Below are 24061 nucleotides of genomic sequence, written 5' to 3' on the forward strand. Positions count from 1 at the left end.
AGCAAAGACCAAAGGTAGATAAATCCACAAAGATGAGGAAAAACCAGTGCCAAAAAACTGAACATTCCAGAAACAAGAACGCATCATCTGCTCCAAAGGGTCAAAACTCCTTGCCAGCAAGGGAACAAAACTAGATGGAGAATGCTTTTGATGAATTGACAGAAGTAGACTTCAGAAGGTGGGTAATAATGAACTCCTCTGAGCTAAAAGAGCATGTTCTAACCCAATAAAAGGAAGCTAAAAACCTTGATAAAAGGTTATAGGAACTGCTAACTAGAATAACCAGCTTAGAGAAGAACATAAATGATCTGATGAAGCTGAAAAACAGCACAAGAACTTTGTGAAGCATACACAAATATCAATAGCTGAATTGGTCAAGTGGAAGAAGGGATATCAGAAATTGAAGATCAATTGAATGAAATAAAGCATGAAGACAAGATTAGAGAAAAAAAGAGTAAAAAGAAATGAACAAAGCCCCCAAAAAATATGGGACTGTATGTAAAGACCAAACCTATGTTTGATTGGTGTACCTGAAAGTGATGGGGAAAAGTGATCTCAAATTTTAAAGACCATTGTCACTACGAAGAAACTGCATCAAATAACAGGCAAAAAAAAAAAAAAAAAAAAAAAAAAAGAAAGAAAAACTAGCATCATATGACAGAATCAAATTCACATGTAACAATATCAACTTTAAAGGTAAATGGGCTAAATGGCCCAATTAAAAGACATAGACTGGTGAATTGGATAAAGAGTCAAGTGCATCCATCAGTGCACTGTATTCAGTATTCAGGAGACCTGTTTCATGTGCAAAGACACACATAGGCTTAAAATAAAAAGCAGGGGTTGCAATCCTAGTCTCTGATAAAACAGACTCTCAATCAACAAAGATCAAAAAAGACAAGGAAGGGCATTACATAATGGTAAAGGAATCAATGCAACAAGAAGAGCTAACTATGCTAAATATATAAGAACCCAATACAGGATTACTCAGTTTCATATAGCAAGTTCTTAAAGACCTATAAAGAGACTCAGAATCCCATAGAATAACAATGGGAGACTTTAACACCTCACTGACAATATTAGACAGATCAATGAGATAGAAAATTAACAAAAATATTCATGGCTTGGACTCAGCTCTGGACCAAGAGGACCTAATAGACATTCACAGAACTCTCCACCCTAAAACAACAGAATATACATTCTGCTCAGCACCACATAGCACTTATTCTAAAATTGACCACATAATTAATAATAAAACACTCCTCACAAAGCAAAAGAATGGAAATTCTAGCAGTTTCTCAGACCACAGTGCAATCAAATTTAAACTAGGATTAAGAAACTCACTCAAAATTGTACAACTACATGGAAACTGAACAGCCTGCTCCTGAATGACTACTGGGTGAATAACAAAATTAAGGCAGAAATAAATAAGTTCTTTGAAACCAATGAAAACAAAGAAACAACATACCAGAATCTCTGGGACACAGCTAAAGCAGTGTTTATAGGGAAATTTATAGCATTAAATACCTACAAGAGAAAGTGGGAGAGATCTAAAATTGATACCCTAATATCAAAATTAAAAGAATGAGAGAATCAAGAGAAAACAAATTAAAAAGCTTGCAGTAGACAAGAAATGTCTAAGATCAGAGCAGAACTGAAAAAGATAGAGATATGAAAAACTCTTAAAATAAAAAAAAAATCAATGAATCCAGGAGCTGGTTTTTTGAAAAGATTAGCAAAATGGATAGACAAATAGCCAGACTAATAATGAAGAAAAAAGAGAAGAATCAAATTGACACAGTAAAAATTATAAAGGGAATATCATCACTGATCCCACTGAAATACAAACTACCACCAGAGAATACTATAAATACCTCTATGCAAATAAGCTAGAAATCTAGAAGAAATGGATAAATTCCTGGATACATACACCCTCCCAAGACTACACCAGGAAGAACTTGAAACCCTAAATAGACCAATAACAAGTTCTGAAATGGAGACAGTAATTAATAGCCTACTGACCAAAAACAGCCCAGGACCTGATGAATTCACAGTCGAATTCTACCAGAGGTACAAACAGGAGCTGGTACGATTCCTTCTGAAACTGTTTCAAACAGCAGAAAAAAAAAGGGATTCCTCCCTAGCTCATTTTATGAGACCAGCATCATCCTGGTACCGAAATCTGGCAGGGACACAACGGGGAAAAAAAAAAAAAAAAAAAAAAAAAAAAAAAGCCAATATCCCTGCTACGTATCAATACAAAAATCGTCAATGAAATACTGGCAAACTGAATTCAGCAGCACATTATAAAGCTTATCCACCACAATCAAGTTGACTTCATCTCTGGCATGCAAGGCTGGTTCAACATAGGCAAATAAATAAACATAATCCAATACATAAACAGAACCAATGACAAAAAACACATGGTTATCTCAAGAAATGCAGAAAAGGCCTTTGATAAAAATCAACACTCGTTGATGATAAAAGCACTCAATAAACCAGATATTGATGGAACGTATCCCAAAATACTAAGAGCTATTTATAATAAACCAACAGCCATTACCATACTGAATGGGCAAAATGTGAAAGCATTCCCTTTGAAAACCAGCACAAGACAGGGATGCTCTCTCTTACCAATTCTATGCGACATAATATTGGAAGTACTGGACAGGGCAATCAGGAAGGAGAAAGAAATAAAAGGTATTCAAACAGGAAGAGAGGAAGTCAAATTGTCTCTATTTGCAGATTACATAATTGTATATTTAGAAAACTCCATCATCTCAGCCCAAAAACTACTTAAGCTGATAAGAAACTTCTGCAAAGTCTCAGAATTCAAAAATCAATGTGTAAAAATTACAAGCATTCCTATATAGCAATAACAGACAAACAGAAAGCCAAATCATTATTGAACTCCCATTCACAATTGCTACAAAGAGAATTAAATACCGAGGAATACAACTAACAAGGGATACAAAGGACCTCTTCAAGGACTACAAACCACTGCTCAAGGAAATAAGAGAGGACACAAACAGAAGAAAAACATACCATGCTCATGGATAGGAAGAATCAATATTGTGAAAATGGCCATACTGCCCCAAGTAAATTATACATTCAATGCTATCCTCATCAAGTTACCATTGACTTTCTTCACAGATTTGGAAAAAAAACATGTTAAACTTCATATGGAACCAAAAAAGAGCCCACATAGCCTGGACAATCCTAAGTAAAAAGAACAAAGCTGAAGGCATCATGCTACCTCACTTCAAACTAAACTACAAGACTACAGTAACCAAAACAGCATGGTACTGGTACCAAAACAAAGATGTAGACCAATGGAACAGAACAGAGGCCTCAGAAATAATGTCATACATCTACAACCATCAGATGTTTGACAAACCTGACAAAACCAAGCAATGCAGAAAGGATTTCCTATTTAATAAATGGTGTTGGGAAAACTGGCTTGCCATATGCAGAAAACTGATACTGGACAACTTCCTTACACCTTATACAAAAATTAATTGAAGATGGATTAAAGACTCAAACGTAAGACCAAAAACCATAAAAATCCTAGAAGGAAATCTAGGCAATAACATTCAGGACATAGGCATGGGCAAGGACTTCCTGACTAAAACACCAAAAGCAATGGCAACAAAACCTAAAATAGACAAATGGGACCTAATTAAAGTAAAGAGCTTCCTGACAGCAAATGAAACTATCAATAGAGTGAACAGGCAACCTACAGAATCAAAGAAAATTTTTGCAATCTACCCACCTGAAGAAGGGCTAACATCCAGAATCTATAAAGAACTCAAAAAAATTTACATTACAAAAACAACCCCATCAAAAAGCGGGTGAAGTATATGAACAGACATCTCTCAAAAGAGGACATTTATGCACCCAACAAAGGTATGAAAAAATGCTCATCATCACTGGTCATTAGAGAAATGCAAATCAAAGCCACAGTGAAATACCATCTCTCACCAGTTAGAATGATGATTATTAAGAAGTCAGGATCAAGCCTGTAATCCCAGCACTTTGGGAGGCTGAGGCGGGTGGATAACAAGGTCAAGAGATCGAGACCATCCTGGTCAACATGGTGAAACCCCATCTCTACTAAAGACACAAAAAATTAGCTGGACATGGTGGTGTGTGCCTGTAATCCCAACTACTCAGGAGGCTGAGGCAGGAGAATTGCCTGAACCTAGGAGGCGGAGTTTGCAGTGAACCGAGATCGCACCATTGCACCCCAGCCTGGGTAACAAGAGCCAAACTCCGTCTCAAAAAAAAAAAATAAAAATAAATTAAATAAAGAAGAAGTCAGGAAACAACAGCTGCTGGAGAGGATGTGGAGAAAGAGGAACACTTCTACATTGTTGGTGTGAGAGTAATTTAGTTCAACCATTGTGAAATAAAGTTTGACGATTCTTCAAGGATCTAGAAATACAAGTACCATTTAATCCAGCAATCCCGTTACTGAGTATATACTCAAAGGATTATAAATCATTCTACTATAAAGACACATGCACATGTATGTTAATTGCAGCACTATGTACAACAGCAAGGACTTGGAACCAACCCAAATGTCCATTAATGATAGACTGGATAAAGAAAATGTGGCACATATACCCCATAGAATACCATGCAGCCATAAGAAGAATGAGTTCATGTCCTTTGTGGGTACATGGATGAAGCTGGAAACCATCATCCTCAGCAAACTAACACAGGGACAGAAAACCAAACACCAAATGTTCTCACTCACAAGTGGCAGTTTAACAAAGAAAACATATGGGCACAGGGAGGGAAACATCACACACTAGGGTCTGTCGGGGGATAGGGGCAAGGGGCAGGATAGCATTAGGAGAAATGAGTAATGTAGTTCAGATTACATTGACTATTGCCCGGCAACTTGTCTTCTCTTGTTTCCTGTAACCTCATATTCTCCTTATTTTTCCTATAACCTCATCTTCTCTTTATTTTAAAGGTAATAGGTGTTCCATGTTTTCTATAATCTCATCTTCTCCTTATTTTAAGGGTAATAAATGTTCCATGTTACTATAACATCTCCTTTGATTTTTCTGTAGCTTGCTATATATCTGTAAATACTTTTGTGGAATTCTCTTCAAATTCTCAATTTGATAATGCAATCTATTTTTTTGCTGAAGACCTGACTAAATGTTAGCTGAATTTAGCATTACGTAATAATTCCACAAGTACAAAGTATAATATCTGGGTTGCATTTTTCTGGTAATAATTAGTAATTTTTCTAATTTTGTGGCCATTATCTTACGCAATCCACTTTAAAAACAATAATGTATGTTTTCAGGTAAGGAGTCTTTTTTAGGCTGTTCCACCGAGCAAATGCAGCTAACTGGCATATACTTCAAAAATCAATCCCTTGCAAATAAATAAAAAGGTAAATGATAGAGTTCAATGAAGCAATACACAATATTTCTTGACAAGATCACCAACAATTTTTCACCAGTCTTTGAGCTAATTCTGTGAGAGATTAGAAAGCCAAAATAAAGATCATGGAAAAATCAACATGAAAACCTTAGTTGTAGATTCCAGTAAAACCAACAGCAGCCAGGAGATATGTTCTGGGAAAACTGAAGCTACCTGAAATTTCCATTTCTCCACTGTATTAGAAATTTGGAGACAGAGGTCAATATTTTGTGGAAATAAATAGTAACATGAATTACATAGTGCCAATTTCATAGTCACTTGTACATAATGCATGCTTTTTTTTATTTTTATTTTTGGTTAGGATTGCTCTTTACTTCATTTTTATTTGTACTTGTTTGAATGTTATATAGTAAATAGATGATCACATTAGGTAATGATTTTGAGGAAGTAATGTTCTGAGCACAGAATCTATTCCTGGATCTAGGGAAATTGTGGTTACATTTCTACGTTTCTAGAATACAATGAGCCAAGTTACTTAAAAACAGAATATATGCTTTGAAGTGTTTTGTATACAAGAATTGGCACTGATGGTTATAGCTACAAATCATAGTTCCACGTTTAATGTTATTCACTTTTTAAAATTACCCAAATTCTCAAACCAATCTCAACATATGCCTTTCTTACACAGCAAACCAGAGTTTGATTTTCATTTCATTTATCAAAATTTTACTCTATTGCCTCTATGTTTTACAAGCCAAATATTAAGGAAGCAGGGAGTCATGCATTTTAAAATAGCTTTTGAAACTAAGTGTTAAAATCATCTCAAATGATTTAATTGGATTATAAGCAATAGCTTCCAAACTGAATCACCTAAATTATTTAAAATAATAGCTTTCTTTGCTTTTCTACTTAAAACAGTGTGATGTTAGGGAGTAGAAATGTGAAGCAAGTCTGTAGAAGGCAACTTTTGAAAACAGAGTATCTCCATCTATAGAAAATCTTCTTTTCATTTGAATCTGAACTATTTTATGGATGCTGAAAGTTTTTCAAAAGAATATAACTTTTGGCTTAAAAAGAGAACTTCAACAATATAATAACATACCATGACTAATCATTTTTTCATTCATGTAAATAAATTATCTCAGAACTCATGAAAGTAACAGATATTGAAGTGACAGCTAGGGAAATAATTTAAACTCTTCAAATTATATACATGTACTAGCAAAGTGACTCAAGATTGGATTTTTGGCCACAAATGTAATTGATGAACTAAATACATGTGGGAAGTTATTGCTCATTTGATATAAAATTTTTTATTCCATGATATTTTTACATAAGCACCAAAATAATTATTTTAAATTTGAATTCTACTGCTAACCATGTTTTTCTCTTTAGGTACATCATTTTTATCAATTTAGATTACATTTTAGGTGAAGAAAATATCCTAAAACTTTATTGAGAGTTTTAAATGACAGAAACAAATCATTTCTATGGATAATAACACTTGGTAGAAAAAAAAAAGAATATTTTTTAGTTCATGTGTAAGGAAAGTACACTGTTAACAAGAATTTTTTGGGTGGTGTTTAGTTTTTAGTGTACTTTCTCTATTTGTTTATATAAGTATAAATTGGTTCATCTTATTTAAATTGGTCATGAAATTGTGTTTTTAATATATTTATGTAATAATTTAAAAGAATTTGTCAAATTCACATAGTTTCTATGTGATTGGCATTAAAGCTTTTATTCCTAGTACTTGAGAGCTTTGGATTATATACGTCAGAAGTACCTTCTAATTAAACAATAAAATAGAAAAATTGATTGTAGCTGGATGGATTTTGTTAAAATACTTAAGATTTTGCTTTCAAAGAGTTATATGAAGACACATAATTTAATAAGTGTAGTTCTAGGACAAGAAAGAAAAATACAGAATAGAAAAATATTTTCTTACCCTAGGTATGGTTACAAATATTCTAACTGCTACATGCTCTATTTATCTTGACTTTTTGAGATGTCTGTATCTCTTCCTCTAAACTGCTCTTGTATAGTGTCTCTTCAACAGAGAATGCATTTTCATTGCCAGTATGTCACAAAATGTCATTATATGCATGTTGGTATCACAATACTTTGCTGAGTGAAGCATTAAAAAGAGGAGGAGAATGTTGTATAGACACTACAACGTTGTGTAAACACTATACATTGGTTTATGTAGATTACCTGATATGGTTGCTCAACTGGAGAAGAAAGTATTTTCTTGGGAATCTTTTTATTCAAAAATTTTTAGGGCAATTTTAGAAAGTGACAGACTCTTCTTCTCTAGGTTTTATTTAAAACTTAGTAAATTCTCATTTATTCATTTAAAAATATTAAGTACCTATTTCAAATAGGCATTTTGAAAGAAACTTATGATAAGAGAAATGAAAAGAGCTTTCATATTTCTGGTCCCCATTGCCTAGGTAGATGATGGTGACATTGATCAAGGTAGGGAATGCAAGGAGAATAAGATTTTTTAAAACAGGATTTTTTCCTCGACCTCTTACTCTATTTACAACAATTTGCTTGAGAGCCATAAATTAAACTTGTTATGTTAGCTTGGAAAGTATAAAATTATATTTTTTGAGCTTATTTCATAAATTTTAATTATCAAGAAATTTATGGATTTCCTCTCTCTTTGTTACTTGTAAATTTCTGCAGTTTTGAATGAGTCTAAAACTCCAAAATGAAAATCCATATGTCACCAGGAAAAGAGTCTGGCTGCTCACCTCTTGTAGAAAGAAGCCAAAATAATAATAGATGAAATAAAAAAGAGAGCGAGACTTTATCTTTGCCAGCACAGGGAAGAGCAGGAAACAATTCCACTCTTCAATTTGTAGAGGGAATGCAGAGGTTTTTAAAGAAAGGATTTGGAATACAGAAGAGGCAAGGGGCGGGGCTATGAGGCTCCAGGCGGTTTGACTTGTTGGGATGGCTCATCTTGAGTTCTTGCTCCATCTGGTGAAAGGGCTGGCACTATCATGGGTCTTATCAGGTTATTAATTAATCACAGACACAGTCAATCTTTTTGTTTTGAGACGAGTTTTGTGCTTGTTGCCCAGGCTGGAGTGCAGTGGAGCGATCTCACCTCACTGCAACCTCCGCCTCCAGGTTCAAGCGATTCTCCTGCCTCAGCCTCCTGAGTAGCTGGGATTACAGGCATGTGCCACCACGCCCAGCTAATTTTTTGTATTTAGTATTTAGCAGAGACAGGGGTTCACCATGTTGGCCAGGCTAGTCTCGAACTCCTAACCTCAGGTGACCCGCCTGCCTCAGCCTCTCAAAGGTCTGGGATCACAGGCATGAGCTGCAGCTCCCGGCCAATCATAGTCAGGCTTACAGTCAATCTGCAGTTGCAGGTGGGTACCCGCATTGAAGTAATAATTTGCTGGAGAGAGAATTCGGAGGTGTCTGGTCCATTTCAGGATCTGAACTTTGAAGCCTCTAAAGAAATATATGACTTATAAGTGAGTATGATGTGTGCTTAAAAAGCATGTAGGTAAATGCATATGCATAAGTCATGGGAGCATAAAGTAGAAAAGGGAAAGGAAAGAAAACGTTCCTGGGTCGTAAGGTTTAATCTCAGAGCTACATCTTGAAGCTGGGTTAGGAGCAGAAAGAAAGGGGAAAGAAAAAAAGTTTTAAATGCAGTTTGAGGCTAAGCTGCTAAGCTGTTCCTTTACACATATATTAAAGGAAAATATTTTGCCTGACTCTCTTCCAAAAACAATTGAAGACATACCAAGAAAAATGTCTTTCCCTGCAGATACTTTGAATTTGCTTTCCTGTCTTATTTAATTTTCTTTGATATTGTCAGATTCTAGATCTTAGGAAAAAGTTACTTAATCTCATCAGGCTTAGACATTCTTTCTTTCAACATTAGCAAGACATATAAGATTTACAATGACAATAGTACACAATTTAGTGAAATTGATTAAATGTAGTAGTAATGCTTATAATGTACAGTAGATTTGCATTAAACTGGACACATTTCCCTTTTATTTCACTTGGTTATTAGAGCTGTAAATAAGGGACACATTACATTAGAATAACTGAACTTGACCATAGCATAAAATGTGCTTCCACAGTGTCTTGTGCATATAAAACTTTAAAGTAATTTACTTCTCTTTCAATTTGTGATATACTTTAGCATATAGTAGTGCTTAATGCCTCTGACTCTCTCATCACTCAAAGAACATGGTTGAAGGGCATTATGAGACCACAGTACTGGAAGATAGACACTTCAGATACGAGCGAAGATTAAATCATCCTATATTCACATAATGGGGCCAATTTGAATTCCCTCTTTTAAACTTTGCTTCACAGCCGATAAAGGAAGGAGAAAAAGAAAGATAGGGAGAAGGAGATAGAGGTGGAGGAGGAAGAGGAAGAGGAAAAAGGGGTGGAGGAGAAGGAGAGGAAGAAAAAGAAGAAAGCGCTTGTAATGTGCTAAGTAATTTTCATGCATCCCTAAGTTATATTTAATCCTCATTAAAAACAATATTATTGTAACTTAAAACGATAATTAGTGTTGGAATATTTACTATATGCCAGGAATGTTCTAAGGAATTTACATGGGCTAATTGACTAAATTTGCAGTAACTATGAAGTAGGTACTAATGTTATTCTCAATGCTGTAGTCATCATAATGCTATATTGCATAGTATTCATTAAAAATGTGGACTCTGAACTTTCTCTGTAGAACAAGAGAAATAAGCAGGCATTCCTGGGTGTGACTTTTCTTTCTGTTACATAATCTTATCTTCCTTATTGTCTCAATCTTTGCAGAGGGTCACTGCTCATTTATTCCCCAAAATGTAAAAACACAAAGACAGTGTGACTGCATCAGACTTATTGAATTGTTGAGCTACCAAAAGAAAAATAAAATAGGAATGACAATGTTTTATGGCAATGAACATAATGTTCATATTAATGACTATTAATATGACTGTCTTGGGGAACAACTGAAAGGAAAAAGAGGAGGTCTTTAGAGCAGATGAGCTTATGTATGCATTAACACAAAATCTTAGCTAACTAGGTTGCCCAGCTTCTCCTACTCACTATTGCGATAGACTTTGATGTTTTATAATAGTAATAATAACTATTAGAAATTAGGTAGCCTAATTTAAATGAGGCTTTATTTATCAACTATTAGAAATTAGGTAGGCTAATTTAAATGAGGGTTTACTGGCCATCCGTTTTTGTGTTAAAAAGACAGTTTTGAAATTTACGAGTCATAAGTACCTTTCAGCTTTAATATTTGCTTTTCTATATGACCTTCACAGCAAATTGATAGTGCACAAATAATTTAAGGTATGCATCTTCAGAACACAGAGTTTTTAAATCTCACCTTGGTTTAAATAACACAAGTCTCAGTTCTATATCCAAAACTCTTGGGGCTAGATGTGTTTAGTAATTCTAAATTTGTCAAGTTTTATAAGGTTAATTTGATGCGTATATTGTGTATTGTGTAATTCTCACAGTAAGATTGGCACTTCATATAGTAATCAAACCTTAATATATATGCAGCGAAATGTATGCATATCACTCTAAGCTAGATAAACACTATAAATAGCAATACATTGGTTCAGGACTGGTAGGTTATTTAAAAAAAAAATAGTTTTCCAAAAGATTTGTGATTTCAATGCTTTTTGGATTTTAGAGTTGTGGAATACAGATTGTGTACTTGTAGTATATATTCATGATACATTTAATAAAACATTGTTTTTAAAGATCTTAGTTCTGTGCAAAATCTTAGCTAGTTTTCTCAAATTTTACCATGCAAATATGTTAGAGTTGGACACCAGTAAGAGAATATTTTCTGTTCACCTATATAAACATGCGTTAGCAAAATGTAGAATGGAAGCTATAAAAATATCTTATAATCCACATACAATGACCTTTAAAATGAATATTAGGTTGGTGAGAAAGTATTTGCATTTTGCCATTCCTTTGGTTAAAACTGCAACAACTTTTGCACCAACCTAATAATATGAATTGCAAAAGTAATAAAATCATAGTAAAAATATTAGCTGTGTAATGCATATCTAGTTAAGATATAAATATCAATAATATTTTATGGTAATATTATCATATAATATGACATTTATACACATGAATAGATTTAAAAATCTGTGCTCTTTTCAGATGCAGAAATTCCCAAGCTGCAGTTTTTGTCTCTTACTTAAAGTGTTCTATTCCTCCACTTCCTTATTTGCCATGCAGCTGCTATGATCCCATTGTACATTATTAATCAATTATTTTCTATCAGGACAAATACCTGCATATGAGGACCTTTTCATGCAACCTTAAAAAAGGATTCAGTCGGCCAGGTGCAGTGACTCACGCCTGTAATCCCAGCACTTTGGGAGGCCAAGGCAGGTGGATCATGAGGTCAAGAGATCGAGACCATCCTGGTCAACATGGTGAAACCCCGTCTCTACTAAAAATACAAAAAATTAGCTGGGCATGGTGGCACGTGCCTGTAATCCCAGCTACTCAGGAGGTTGAGGCAGGAGAATTGCTTGAACCCAGGAGGCAGAGATTGCGGTGAGCCGAGATGGCGCCATTGCACTCCAGCCTGGGTAACAAGAGCGAAACTCCGTCTCAAAAAAAAAAAAAAAAAAAATTCAGCCGTGTTTAAATATTCCTAACCTTTGGGCATAATAAAGACCTTGCCATTGCTGATAAATACCAGTTGTTACCATAAATGCATATGAAATGAAACAATTAAAATATAAAATCATTTAAAAACCTACACTGTGGACTACTGTGGAAATTACTGCAAACTCAGGAACAAATACCTCCGGATCTAAATAATAATCCCCACAGTGGTTTTCGGAGTTCACAACACACAAAAATGCTAATTATTTTTTGGTTTAAGCAATCCGATTTTCTCTTTATTTTGCCACAATTTCTGTGGAGGTAAGTTAGATCTAAACAAACAATTATTTCTCCAGTTAGTGCATGTTGATGACTTATAAAACTAAGTTGTCCTCCAAAGAGTAGTAGGATCGGAACATAAAATCTAGTTGAAGACGTTACAGAAAATGAGTGATTTTATTATTGTTCTGGGTATAAATTAGAGTAAGAATAATTTTTAAGTATATGAAGTCTTATAACAATGACACATTTAAAAGTACTGGTTATAAAATAAGTAGTTCTAAATCAACCAATAAAAAAAGTTTGCTGCCAAAGAATATCTTAACTCGTAGAACTTAAAAATATACACCTTAGCTCTGGAGTATTTTAGTTTATTTATTTTTTTTTAGAACTTATTGAACATGATTAGAAATCAAGATATTATTTTGAAGTATATGTTTACTTAAAGCTAATTTAAGCATATTTACTCCTCAATGAGTAAAATATAAGAAAAAAGTATTTATTCAAATAGAAAAGCCAGAAATTGAGGGCTAAAACTTATTTGCTGTCCTAGATGCCATTAAAAAAGCTGTCAGAAACATCTAGTCATCTAAGATAAAATATTTCCTTCAGTAAACGTTTTTGTTATGTAGCCAGTTTTTAGATTCAGGGTTCCTATACCTTAAAACAATTGTTGCATCTTAAAAATATTTTTGGAATCATTTTTGCGTCTCTGAGATAGTGTAGTTCTGGTTGAAGGAAGAAACCCAACTAAAAGTTTTTTAGAATCCTTTCAAATCTGTAGGATTACAATTCCATTTAGCCTTCAGATATTTACTCCTCATATGATATAAAAGCTACATCTAAAAATCTAAGTAAGTAAATCAGAATAAATATATTTTGAAGTCGAGAAGCTTTTATTTTCAATAGTATAACCTGACAGTCTTTTACTTAGCATCTGAATAGTACCTAGCATAATACTTAGAATAGTATAGACATCAATGGTGTCTGATTGCATGCAGAAAATATGCTTGGTCTCAATCAGAGTTTAAATGTCAATCTCCAAAATGTAATGAGTTTCACAATTGATTCGTCATGCAATTGTCCAGAAACAATAAGTGTATAGAAAGTTTGCTATATACTGTCTCTCAAGCAAAGGAGTTAAAACATGTTTCATGCAAGTCAAGTCTTTTCCTTTAACTTTAGAGATTTTTTTATCAGATAACATCTCTTCTGAAGACAGATTGATAATAACTTATGACTTTGAGGTCTTAGGCCAGTCTATGATATTATTGCCAGTTCAAAGAAAATTGTCTTTTGAATGACGTGCAATCTAACCTTCAACACTAATCATTTAGTAGGCCTTGCTAGTGAGAGTTCAGATATTAAGAATACCCAGATTATAGATGCTATTCTTTTAACTCCCTCTTCTTGAAAAATCAAATCTATGCTTTAAGATTCATATCCAAACTCTTTAAAAAATGAAGGATGAGTCAATGAACTTTGTTTTATGTTTCCACATAGAATTCTGTATATAAACACAGCAAGAATAAAACTTAGAAACATATTATGAATGTGTTATGGTCATTCAAAATCTATTTAATATAGTAAAAAAAATAGCCTATGCTTTTACAAGGTGGAAATTTATACAGCAAAAATATATTTGTGTGTTTTAGTCAGTGTTTAAGAAAATCTTGCAAAATTGAAGATGCATAACCTTCCATCTAGACACTTGATTTAAAAATAATATTAAAGTATCACTTCACAGAACAAGTTTTCTCACTTGCATATGCATGTGATGATGGCAGATGGAGAATTGTCTAATGAAACCACTGATTAAAGACCAACTTCAAGGGTATTTGAAAGAAAGATACTTTAAAATATATAGATCTTAATTATTTTAATGTCTACTTCCAAAAGAAATCCAAAAGTCTCTGTCTTCACATGTTTTCCTTGAAGAGAGCTCTATTTTAATAAGAAATATGCATAAATCCTTTTTAATAATTAATATAATTTTCTTCACAAATGGAGTGATAGAATTCTGACTAGTATTATATTTGATTTACATTTCTTTTTAACACTTCTTTAGTCATAAATATTGGCAAATAAAGCTATTCATATTGACTAAAATATTTCATCTACAGCTTCAAATATTTTTAGATGAAAATTCATCTGAAGGATTTGCTTCCTTATTTTAAAAGATACTAACATTTCCCTGCTAACTTGTTTCTTTATATCTTGCTTTGCTTTATTTTCAAGAAACTATCATGCTGTAAAGAGTACAATTACCTTCAATAAATAATAACGCAGCATGATGATAAATTGCAACTATATCAATAGGAATTGGTAACTAGCATAGAAATACTCTTCTTGCCTAGAGCAAGAATTGAGTTGAAAATCCAAAGCAAGAAAATAAAATATGAATTCTAGTTAAATACTGTGGGAAAATAGAATTAAAAATAAAACTTTATTCCAGTTCAAAAATCCTCTGCAGAAAGGTAGTAGAGGGAAAAAAAAAAGCAAACTTTTTATTATTGTATATGTAAACTTTACACTAGAATGTAATGAGCATCACAGGCAATCTGCTAGGAGATTACAAAAACAGAAATCTCACTCTTATTAATAGCCAAGAAGATACAACCCATTACCTATATGTTTTCAAAATACGCAATAACTTGCTTTCCAGTGAGAGGACTTGAAAACATCATTAACTCATTTTAACTTTACCTGGTAGTTAAAATGACTATCTGCGTTAACTAACTGGCTGTATCTGAAAATACACACACACACACACGCACACACACACACACACACACACACATTTTTCTAATGACCGTAGGTAGTTTTGCAACTTGGGGCAAGGTGATCACCATGGAAATTAGCTTCCTATTCATCCCCTGAAGCTGACAGATAGGGGTGCTATCTTCCTGGATGGTTGTATGTTAAAGAGATTGCTTCCAGGTTCTTAAGAAAGACATTATTGGGTCATAAAAGGCCAAAAGACAAAGACTTATGTAGTCTTTAGAAGGATTTATATGCATTTCAAAGAGCTGAGAAAATACACATTTTCCAAGCTAAAACGCTCTGAAAAAAACAGAGGAGATAAAAATATTTCATTTCCAACAGGAAAAATTATATCTCTTATTTCAGACTACTAAGATTTACTAAAAATAAATCATTAAAACAGAATATATATATATATATATATATATATATATATATATATATATATGCAGTCTCACTTTGTCACCAGGCTGGAGTGCAGTGGCACGATCTCTGCTCACTGCAACCTCGGCCTCCCAGGTTCAAGCAATTCTCCTGTCTCACCCTTCCAAGTAACTGGGACTGCAGGCGAGCTCTGCCATGCCCAGCTAATCGTTTGTATTTTAGTAAAGACAGGGCCGAGGTTTCACCATGTTGGCCAGGCCAGTCTAGGTCTCCTGACATGGTGATCCACCCGCCTCGGCCTTCGAAAGTTTTGGGATTAACAGGAGTGACCCACCCCACCTGGCCTTTTTTTTTTTTTTTAATATAAAATCAAACTTGCAAAGCAAGTTTACTATGTCCCTTAATTCTTAAATATATGTAAATTCAAAAATGTATTCATTATCTCCACAAGAGATGCAGTAAATGCCCAAGCGGTTCACCTGCTCACTGCCTAGTTTTGGCCAATTCATCAAGACGGGAATTGCAATGGCGAAAGAGTTAATTCGCGCAGAACAGACGGTGTGGGAGACCAGAGTTTTTATTGCTCAAATCAGTCTCCCCGAGCATTGGAGAGGTTTTAAGGATCATTTGGCGAGTGTGGGCTTGGGAAGTGGGGAGTGCTGATTGGTCAGATTGAAGATAAAATCATAGGGGATCGAAGTGAGTTCTTGCTGAGTTCTGAGTGGGATTGCAGAACTGTTTGAACCAGATTATGAGTCTGAGTGGTGTTATCTGCTGCATGCAAATGCAGGGTCTGCAAAAGATCTCAAGCACTAATATTTGGTCTTACAATAGCGATATTACTCCAAAGAGGAATTTGGGAAGGTCTAGACTCTCAGCAGCCAGAGGCTGCATGGCCCCAAACCTTGAGATACCCCATCTTGTACCTAACTTGTTAGTCCTACAAAGGCAGACTGCTCCCCAGGCAAGAAAGAGTTTTTTGGGAAAGGGCTGTTATCTATTTTGTTTCAGAGTTTAAACTACAAATGAAATTCTTTCCTAAGGCCAGTTTGGCCTACACCCAGGAATGAACAGAAAGTTTAGAGGTTAAAAGGAAGATGGGGTCAGTTAGGTCTGATCTCTTTCAGTGACATAATTTTCTCAGTTATAATTTTGCAAATGTAGTTTCAATGCTATCCTTAATTTAAACGCTGTCAAAGTTATTCTGCTCATTAGATATTTAAATACAGATCCCAAGATTCTTTGCAGTTTATGAATTTTCCTTCACCATATTCAAGAAGACTTATGCTAAGGAATTATGGGGGGAAAAAAGAAGCCATCCCTTGTAATTACTTATTTCTGAGATTTGAACTGATTAGTAGTTCATTTGGGGACCAATCTAATCAAGTCTTAGAGATTGTGAACTGAGTAGGTTCTCTAGGAGTTACTTTGCTGATGAAAGTGAGATTAGACATTCAATTCTTAATGAAAACTGAAGAAATATTAGATATCTATAAGTTAGTTTCATTTATCTTACAAATAAAATGGCAACCCTGATTATTTAATGAATTTTTCATAGATGAGATGATGACTAGTACCTACACTTTTTTTTTTTTTTTTGAGACTGAGTTTCGCTCTTGTTACCCAGGGTGGAGTGCAATGGTGCGATCTCGGCTCACCACAACCTCCGCCTCCTGGGTTCAGGCAATTCTCCTGCCTCAGCCTCCTGAGTAGCTGGGATTACAGGCACATGCCACCATGCCCAGCTAATTTTTTTTTTGTATTTTTGGTAGAGACGGGGTTTCACCATGTTGGCCAGGGTGGTCTCGATCTCTTGACCTCATGATCCACCCGCCTCGGCCTCCCAAAGTGCTGGGATTACAGGCGTGAGCCACCGCGCCCGGCTACATTTCTTAACTGCGCAGTATTTCATCATTATACCACATTGCCCCTTCAGCGACTATCATTCCTGATAATACAGTAGTCATTCCCATTATCAAGTGACATGGTCCAAGACCCCCTAATGCATGCCTGAAACCTCAGGTAGTACCGAATTCTGTATACACTATGTTTTTTTCCAATACATACAAACCTATGATGAAGTTTAATTTATAAATTAGGCACAGGATGTGATTAACAACAATAATAAAATAGAACAATTATAACAGTATAGTAAAATAAAAGTTATGTGATATGATCTCTCTCTCTCTCTCTCTCTCTCTCTCTCTCTCTCTCTCTCTCTGTCAAAATTATATACTGTACTTACTCTTGTTCCTGAATCTGGGTAGCCATTCCTTACTTCCAATAACTGGGTTAGTGTCACTCATTTCAGGGAATTCTTCGCTGAAGTCTGTGTACATTCAATGCTCTCTGGAAGAACACCTTGCTACCAGTTGGAACATGTTGTCTGTTCATGTCTTCTCCTCACAAATTTAATGCTGGTTTTATTTTAACTAATTATTTATTATGCACTTTGTTTTAACATTTGCAATTTGAAGTGTGACAGAAAAACTAGAAAAACTTTCTTATTCTTCTTCACAATTGTATAGATAGAAGATTCTTACCAAGGTTCTTAGCAAAGTCTGCACAGGATATTTTTTCTTTCTTTATTAAGTCAATAACTTTTGGACAGACATGGTGGCTCACGCCTGTAATCCCAGCACTTTGGGAAGTACAGGCAGCTGGATCACCTGAGGTCGGGAGATTGAGATCAGCCTGGCCAACATGGTAAAACCCCATCTCTACTAAAAAAAAAAAAATTAAAAAAAAATTAGCCAGGCCTGGTGGTGCACATCTGTAATCCAGCTACTAGGGAGGCTGAGGCATGAGAATCACTTGAACCTGGGAAATGGAAGTTAGTGAGCCAAGATCATACCACTGCACTTCAGCCTGGGCCACAGAGCAAGACTCCATCTCAACAAACAAACAAACAAAAACCCTTTCTACTTTTTACCTAAAGGAAGCACTTTAAAGATTCTTTTTAGCACTCCAAATTGCCAGCATCACCTCTCTTGCACTTTGGGGCCATTATTAAGTAAAATGTGGGTTACTTGACACAAGCATTGTAATACTACCACACTAGACCTAATCATCAAAAGGGCTACTAAGTGGCTAATGAGCCAGGAGCATGCATATGTGGCTGCACTGGACAAAGGGTTGATTCCGGTCCTGGGCAGGACAGAATGGGACAGCATGATATTTCATCACACTACTCAGGAAGGTGTACAAATTAAAATATATGAATTCCTTTATTTCTGGAACTTTTCATTTAATACTTTTGGACTGTGGTTGACCATGAGTAACTGAAGCAGTAGGACACAAAATCACAAGTAAAGGGGAATTACTGCATATCTCTTAACTCCTCACATAACCCCAAATGGAATCACAAGTTTAAGGTTCAATGCATTGAAATAACTCTATAGAACTGAATAATATCTTCGTATATTCTGTGACAATGTATTCAAGAGTTTTAACATATCGTTCCATTCTCAGAATTTTCCCATTAGTTGAAATTCTTAGAATTTCTCTCCAGAATATATTATTCTTTTTTAGTTTTTATAATCTGCAATGAGATCAGAAGCCATGGCCTTCGATGTATATGCAGACTGCCTAGCAAGCTTTAAGTTTTTAGGCATATTTAATATTATATGTTCTTATATATGCATATGTATATTTACATAAAATATCACTAGAAACATCAAAGGCTATTTATTGGGAAAAGGGTGAAGAGATAAAAGAAACAGTGAAAACATATCAAAATAACTTTCTTCAATGCAACAGCATTCCTCTGGATCTGTATTAATAGTGCAGCACCACTGGGCCATAGCTGGCTGCAGTGCTTATGTGAGGGTATGATATGGATTTGCTAAAAGTACTTCAGTTTGAAATGGAGGTTTTGCAATTCCTAGTTATTGATGGTATAGTTTGTAACATTATTTTTATTCAACTCTGACCAATGGAAAATTAAAACAACTTTGATCACTTTGGAAATTCTAGGCTTGGCTTTTCATTTGTAACTATCAATTATTTAAAGAATAGTTTAAAAGGGCTCTTGGAGCTCTTTTTTGGGGGAAAATTACAGTAATTTAGGTAGTAAATGTGAATGATCCCAAGTCTTTAGTTCCATATGGAATAAAAATGCTTTATAAAACAGTCACATTGCCATCTACTGACAGCTTTTTAGAAGAGAACCAACATTTTCTCATTAGCCCAACTGTCTGACTATGCACTTAAATGATCTATTACTTGACATATGGCAGTACAAAAAAGGGGGGAGCATGGTGTATCTGTTACTCATACCTCTATTTGAAATAATCTCACCATTCACAGCAACCATTTCAAGCTATTCAGTGTTTCACTTTCACATGTTACAATTAGATACATTTATTAATGGCATTATTGCATAGTATTTCATAGCTGGCAAAACTGTTTTTAGGAAAGTGACTACAGAGGGTATGTTAATAAATCTGCCCCGCATGTACAGTACATAGAGACTTGCTAATAGGATTTTCATAATAACAGCATTTATCTCACAGCACATTTTATACTACCAATCACTATATAACAGCAGTGCCACTATTACATTATGTGAAAAATAGGATTGGTGTTAAGTGCATGCATTCTAACCTGAAACACACAAAAGTACAATGGTGCTTGAATTACTTCTGCATCAAACCATTTGCTTTCACATCCTTTTTTAAGAAACTTTTTTGCTTCTGCCACAGTTGATATAAGAAACACATCTAGTGCTATTATAAAAAGATCAAAAATTTACATCTGTACTTCCAATGAACTAGTAGCTCTAAAGTGCAGCATCCTGATCAACAGTAACTCTGATCCTATGGATGGTAATAACCAAGTCTTACCATAGTTAGTAGTGATCAGCTCACATACCAAATGCAATTCACTTCCCAATTTAATTCTTAGAACTAAGTTATTAATTATCTTTCTTCCATGTTCTAAGACTCAGAGCTTACAATTAAACTTGAACTTTAAAGTACAGTATTATCTTTCCACAAAAGTCATGAGTACTTATGTCACTTTTTCAGATAACCACATGCTGTGCATGTTTTACAACTTGAAAAAAAGGAAAAAGAACATATATACATTTTGGCCAGTCATAATAATAGCTTGCAAAATAATTAATACACAAAAGTTGAGCTATGACCCTTTTGAAATGATAACTATGTAACTCAGTTGCTCATAATCTTTGCAAACAGCGAGGACTTTCTTTTAATCTAAAATTGCTCAGAATAGCTTAAATGTATTTAAAATTGATTTAGCTTATTGTTTTACATTTTTTAAACCTGAAATTAATCAATGAATGGAGAACACACATTATTGCAGAATTGAAAGCCATGCACTATTCAAGTAGGGCACACTATCATGTATTTTGTCATTGGCTCTACCTGGATTTATTATGAAACAGAGTGAGTTAAAGGTTTCCTTGACTGAAGATCCAAGAAAGCAGAACATTCTGCTCTGAGAACTCCAGCTGAGTTTGAATAAGAAATCATTCAAGAAGAGATGAAAGGCCTAGATTTTGCTGCCTTTCAACTAGTTCTAAATTAATGTTAAAGATTTTTGCTACATTTCCTGACCTTGCAAAATAGAGTATTTCTAAATGATAATTTAGTTACAGTCACTATTCAAAAAATCAAGATAGAAAGACATTTAGGCTTTCTTTTCCCCCCATGCAATTCACTTAATGCAAAAAGAAAATGCATAGATTATAGAACGACTCCATTAAAAGAACTGATTTATTTCATAAGAATTCTATAATGAATTTTTGTACTTAAACTATAATTTTTTTTTACTTTCTACTGTGTATTTCATATTAAAACTAGTATATTTAGAATAAGAAATATTTTAAATTCAATATTGCAGTTAACCACAAAAGCAAAAATACCAAGCAAATCAAAACAACAGAAAATTTTGTGGTGACAGACAGAAGTTTGAACTGGTAAGAATGAGGGGCAGCTTTAATTGGGCAGAAGTTAGCCCATAAAAAAATAGAAATGTTCTGTAGGAGCTCTGCTTCTGTTTCTCTCCGGAAACTATAAAACACAAGGTGCCTGTCCTCACCTATAACTATTCAGAGCTCTAATACAAGCATCTTCAAGAATAAAATTAGAACAACAAAGACATCCTGTGCTTATGGGTAGCTGACAAAATGGGGAATAAATTTGGAATGCTACTTTCCTACACCTTCTCCTTCAAACTCCCTGACTGGTAGATTAGTACCCATTGCAGGGATACTAATTCTAAAGCTAAATTTTCTTGGGAGTCAAGGGATGAAGGATTTGCTTAATGGGGTTAGCCATTATTAATGGTTTATTGATGGCTGGGGTTTTTCCCCCTCGGGCTCATCCATCTACCTTTCCCCAAAAATTCCTTTAACGTACTGGAGTTGATACTTTATTTCTGATTTTCATAAGCATTGACAGAGTTGCTTTTATTCCTAAAGGAACATAAACTCCTAGATACAAATAACAAGACACTTGAGAAGGACACTACTGCTTTTGTCAGAAGTAGAGTTACTAAAACGTATTTATCAAGATTTAAAACTAGCCAGATAAACTAAAAAAGAAATAGGAAGATATTATAAAGATTCAGCAAAAGTGCAAAATAGGAAAAAATACAAAATAAATAGAATACATAATATACAGTGGATGATTAAAATAGGTAGAATTAAGTTATATGGATAGAAATGAGAAATGTATTAGTAAATTGGAAGATCGGTCCAAGAAAACTTCTTAGAGACAGAAATAATTAAAAAAAAAAAAGATGAAAAGATAAGCTAAGAAATAGGGAGATTAGAGACCAAAGTGCTAATATTAGATAACATATTTATTTCAAAAACATAAGAAATAAAAATGAAGAGTGGTACTCAAAGTAATAATGAATATACATTTCCCAGATTATTTTTAATAAAAGATGACCCTATTTGAAAGGACCCTGAAAGTGCTAAAGAGAAATGATGAAGAAAACTCATATTTGTATTTTGCAGGGGAATTATCGAATATCAGAAAGTGCAGAAGGCTTAAATAGAAAGATCGACTGTGAAGCAAGCCTCAGGGTGTGAATGACATCAGAACTGCAAGCAAGGTGCCAAGAGTTAGTGCTAACAAGTGTGTAAGGAAAAATGATCAACATCATGAAAATAAGATCAAGAGAGTATAGAAACATTGTTTATCAAGCTCACTCAAATAATATTTTGTCATCTAGGGGAATGTATTTTTGTTTGAATTTTACTATTAATTAAAGTGTTGAGACTTTCAAAAGTTATACATTAACTCCTTATTATTTGACAAAGATGTATACTCATTTTAAAAGGATAACCTCCAACATAAGGTTTTCACTGTTCTTTCAGGCATTAATCAATTCTATATTTAAACTTTAAAATACTATAAAATCCCAGTTCCTAAATGCTTTCGGAAACAGCTTTACCCTCTTACCGGTTCAATCATTAATGAGTTAATAAATCTTTGACAAACATCCAGTTCATATTTGTATTTCAGTAATTTTAACTTGTGAAAATTATGCTTTGGCATCTGGAATCTGGAAGTGATATTTTGTAAGAAAAGATATTTACAGAATCTTTTGTATGTCTACATGTTTCATAACCCAGAATATTTTTCTTGAAAACAACTATGCTTAAGACCTATGGGAATGATATTTGTTCCTTCTATAGGAATTTGTAAAGATTAAATAAAATAATGCATATAGAGCACTTACCACAATACATGACTGAATGAGCACTCAACAAATGTCAATATTGTAACTTTCATTCTTAAAAATGACCAAAAGAAATATGTAACTTTGCCTAAAAACCATTTGTGTAGCAACATAGACTTGGAAAAATTCAGATCCTTAGGAGCCACAAAGAAAGTTTTAGAAACCTCTGTGGCATATTTTTGTTATTTTTCTTGCACCTATGTATACTTTGATATTTAATAAAAATAGTATTGAGTATGAATTGTTTACTTATAGTTGAACACTTTGAAATTATTCAACTAAATACCTGTCAGGCACCAAAAGGCATGTGATATCTGTTGTCTTTTTTATTTTCTATTGAAGCTTAAATGTATTAAGTAATGTCTCTGACTGTTCCAGAAGAGTTCTCATTTCTTTGGTTTGCAAATTAGAAAGTTTGGAATTTTAAAAGCTTATTTTACAAAGAAAGGAAGAATTCAAGTTTCCAGAAAATACAAAGAAATCAGAATTGTAGCAAAAAAAAAAAAAAAAAAAAAAAAAAGTGTTAAAGATTGCATTAGCTTTAGGAAATTTATCAGGTAGATATTAGAGTGAAAAGGACAAACTAAAGAAAGTCTGGGGCCGGGTGCGGTGGCTCAAGCCTGTAATCCCAGCACTTTGGGAGGTCGAGGCGGGCGGATCACGAGGTCAAGAGATCAAGACCATCCTGGTCAACATGATGAAACCCGTCGCTACTAAAAATACAAAAAATTAGCTGGGCATGGTGGGGCATGCCTGTAATCCCAGCTACTCAGGAGGCTGAGGCAGGAGAATTGCCTGAACCCAGGAGGCGGAGGTTGCGGTGAGCCGAGATCGCGCCATTGCACTCCAGCCTGGGTAACAAGAGCGAAACTCCGTCTCAAAA

The sequence above is a fragment of the Saimiri boliviensis genome, chromosome 3 (assembly GCF_048565385.1).
Source record: "Saimiri boliviensis isolate mSaiBol1 chromosome 3, mSaiBol1.pri, whole genome shotgun sequence".
Lineage (NCBI taxonomy): Eukaryota > Metazoa > Chordata > Mammalia > Primates > Cebidae > Saimiri > Saimiri boliviensis.